The sequence below is a fragment of the Acanthaster planci genome, linkage group LG09 (assembly GCF_054643075.1).
Source record: "Acanthaster planci isolate LZ-2023a linkage group LG09, COTS_SCS, whole genome shotgun sequence".
Taxonomy (NCBI): domain Eukaryota; kingdom Metazoa; phylum Echinodermata; class Asteroidea; order Valvatida; family Acanthasteridae; genus Acanthaster; species Acanthaster planci.
This window is the reverse complement of record NC_141785.1, coordinates 11,573,596-11,577,766: the sequence shown is the minus strand read 5'-3', so window position 1 is coordinate 11,577,766 and position 4,171 is coordinate 11,573,596. Positions and strand designations below refer to the sequence as shown.

The 4,171-nt window shown below is 40.5% G+C and overlaps 1 pseudogene; it reads right to left on the bottom strand.

The window, feature by feature from the left end:
* Window positions 1–211: 211 nt before the first annotated feature.
* Window positions 212–3,732, bottom strand: LOC147798137 (uncharacterized; annotated as a pseudogene).
* Window positions 3,733–4,171: the final 439 nt, after the last annotated feature.

Here is a 4,171-nt window from a genome sequence, read left to right as displayed (position 1 = left end):
AGGTTCTTTTCCATTTTTCAAGCTTGTGGAGGTCTTTCTGGAGGGCAAGGCAGTCGTTTCTATCTTCAATAGGACGATATTAGACCACGGGGCATGGCAGCAAAATGCGCTCAGAAATCACCTTCCTTGGCGCACCTTTCGGATCTAAGTGGAATCACTGCCAATCGTTAGTTTAGACCTTATGAATCATAAAAAGTCAAAATCCACAATCCCAAGTTCACCAGTTATTTAAATATTTGTATTTTAATTATTGATGTAAAAGGGCACCCTCTAATGGTCGGGATAAGAAAAACCAGGTACATTTTCTATTGAGAAAGTTTTGGTATTGCTGTTGCTTGCTGAAAAGGGACTGTGAGTGTCTGCTGAGGTAGTAAACCTTGTCCTAAAGTGTCGATTGCAATGTATCAGGTAGATTTATCACAATTCCATTCCCATTGAAGTTTTCTCACTCTTCTTAAGCATCAAAGTCTTTAAATTGAAAATGTATTTCCTTGTTAAATTAAGTTTTGAGCATGCATAGTACATAATGTTTTCAAAAAAATTCATTTATTCTTTTATTCGGTTGTACTTGTACTTCATAAACCCAGAACTTCACTCCATATTTCAATAAGGACGAAAACACTTGCTTCCACATTACTAAAAACACAAGTCATATTTCAAATTGAAAGAAGTTGCTTTTCCGTATACTGAAATACACATGCTGACACTGACTATCAGTGTAACCAGTATGACATTAATATTTCTTGGTTAATCTAAAAGGGAATAGTTTATCACATGCACAAACTTTAGCAGTCATCAGGAATGCATCCGTGTTTTTTCCTTTGTAATTATGATATCTCAAATGTAACACCTCCAAAACTCTGCAGGTTCATGGTACCTAAATGAAAGGAATGCTTCATGATTCGCAAACACCAAACTGAAAGTATACATCTGTTGGCAAATTATCAAATTGAACTGGAAACTTAAAAACTGTCCATGTCATCATGACATTGATATCAATGAATGATGATGTACATGCCTCATTCGCAAACTGGATCAAGCAAAGACTACAGATTTCTTCAATCATTTGGTCTAAATTCCCAAACTACGGGCAGGTTTGCAGTAAGGGGCTCCTGCATACATTTAAATCCATCCCCAATTTATTTTGGAAGCAGCCACCCTGCTTTAGAATGCCACTTGCACTGCCTAAACACAAAGATAGCTGATACAGGATAATTTTGGCAGGACGGAGACACAGGGCACACCTCTGTTAAGTAAAATTTAATTCAGGCCAACAATTGCAGGATTTAGGTAGAAGGCTGTAAGGGGTTAAGGGTACTCGTCAACAACGGAATCATCACTTTCTGGCAGAGTACACTGCTCGTCACTTTGCACGTTCTCACAGTTGCTGCATTTGCACAAGTCGGTACATGGCAAGTTTTTTCAAGACAGCTACATTTTCCTTTGGCACACTGACTTTTTTGCACGAACAATGGGCAAATTCCATAACACTGTTAGGAGCAGGTGGAAGATCCATCCATGAAATGTCATTGCCGTTGATCTTCCATCCATGTTCGTGTGGCGACGGTACCACAGGATGCGGATCCAGGGCTCTCTTGTATATGGCTGCTTGGTAGTTTGCCCTCTTGACATGAAGGCACAAGGCATCCTTGTTTGGAGGCATTGATAACTCCATCACGGTTCCCTTGTAATGCAGATCAACACATACCTTGCGATGTTCACATCAGAACAATCCAACTGTTTGTATAGATGACAGACGAACTCCTCAACTCCTGCAATTATCTCCGTCGTCACTGTATAGTCGTCACCAATTCTTCTCAAGACTGGGTACTTGATGGCTTCCTGAAAAGGCAAAATCCAAAATTTTCCATTAAAACCTCCAATGACTCCACATACAATCTGAAAAATAAGTCTCAAGCATACTGTGACACTATTTTAGCAACAGCTTCAAAAATGCAAATGGTTTACCGAACTTGTTTGCGGGCACTTAAAACATCTGTGAACAGTGGCAAACCAGATACATGACAATTCTCAAATGCCAATTTTTAAAAAGTTCAGTAGATATAGTCTTGTGCTCACTCCTTCCAACACTGAAACAATGCTTGCAATAACATGGTATCCCAAACCAGCTTGATTTTAGGAAAAACAGCAAATGACAGTTAGCACCATTTTCGCAGGTGTTGCTATGCCTTTCCCATGAAACCCACTGGTGGAGTCGCATCCAGTCAAACAATGCAGCCCAATTAGCATTTCTTTTCTGTCTGCTCCAAGACCCTCGCTCACTTGAGAGATGTTTATGGTGCGTAAATTTTTCCCTGCTTGTATGAAACAGCAACGGTGATTTCATGGATCTGCTGAAGTGGAGTGCCATAATAAAAACATCAGTGTCGGGGCTTTTGATGATGATGTGATGTGTAACGTTACTGGATGAGATCCTTGAGATGTACAAACAGTGAAGAAGTAAGCGAGTATCAGCCAAATCCCTGTGTTTAAAAAAGATTTGGTAGCATTAAATGTTATTACAATATTAGGCCTAGAAAGGACGGACTACTACAACCAAGGCCTATCATTATCAAGGTAAAAAAATTTTAACAAAGAGTTCCATATACAAAGTTCACTTGACATCCTGTTTTACAAACCGCATGAGACTGGTCTGAAAAATCCTGCTTTCATTGAAAATGCTTGTACTCTCTCAGCGCTAAAATTGACTTTTCTGACCTGTAATTGATTTCTATGGACTGATTGATTAATAAAGAGGAAAATGAATTAACTTTTTTGGCCTATATGGAGCTTTTTCCAATAGTTAAAAGGCATTCACTTGGAACCGTGCAAAATGTATAATGTACATTGTGGTTGTACTGTAGCCTACCCTGCATAAGAATGCAAGTTGCAGCCAGAGTGGTCATGCTCATGGTGGTCAATGACACTTTCGTGACTTTAGTCAGTGTTACTATTGTTAGTGATAAACACGTGAATTTATTTTAAAGTCAGGAACGGACTCAAATAACTCCTGCCTATAGTAAGCTTGTGCATTTATTGACGGGGATGTATCAAAATGACGAAAAAAATATACTTGCCCTACAAACAGATAAAGGCTAGCTTAAACAGTTGATAATCGGGAGTGTTAGGGCTTAGGCCTACCTTTGACAGCACGATGTCTTCTAATTCAACGTCATGTACGTGTGCACCGGACGTGACAGACAAGCCGAGATTCATCTCTGCTTTTTCAACGATTTTAGCCTCTGTCGAAATTTGCCCATTTTTCCACCGGCCGGCACACTCGAGGAACGTCATCCAGCTCTTCTTAGAGAAAGGCAAAACCCTCAATCTGGACTCTGAAACATGCATAATGCACTGTTTTTCACCCGAATCGTCATCTGAGGAGCTCAAGATGTCGGCCATTTTGCTGTTGTACCGGTACCTAAAACAACTTACTGTACGTACAGCTTCTGCTATTGGTCGAACCATAATGACGTACCATGCCTTGCCCTAAAAGTCTCATTGATTGGCCATGTAAAAACGATGACGTAATTTTTCACGTCACGCTTTCCTACACCAACAACGTGAAAAATTGAAATTTTTGGTGGCGCTTTTTGCAAAAACTGGTACACGCCGGAATTGCGGATTTTAGTTTTGAGTTTCCTATCATCATTCTGAAGAGGTTTCCGAAAAAGTACATAGATCCACGAGGTGGGCCAAGAAAGTGCAAGATAATCGGCCATGCCCCGTGGTCTAATAGATTAAGCAATCATCTGCAAACAGGAAAACCTTGGAAGAGGTACCATCAGGAAGGTGGTTTATGTAACACAGGAAAAGGAGTGGCCCCAGCACTGTGCCCTGTGGAACACCTGAGGCTATATGGACCGGTTTGGACGATTTATCCTGAACAACAGTTTGGTCACATTTTGTGAGAAAATCTGATACCCAGGAGAGTAGTGAGCCACACAGACTGTACAATTTCATCTTGTGAAGCAAGTGTCTGTGGGGAACTGTATCAAATACCTTTGCGAAATCTAAAATGACTGCATGTACTTGCTTGACTTTGTCTGCACCGCTAAAAATGTGATGAATGGTAGATAATAGTTGGGTTACACAGGACCGGCGCGACCTGAAACCGTGCTGGTGGTCACTCAGGATATCAAATCTCTCAAGACGATTCATAACATGACGG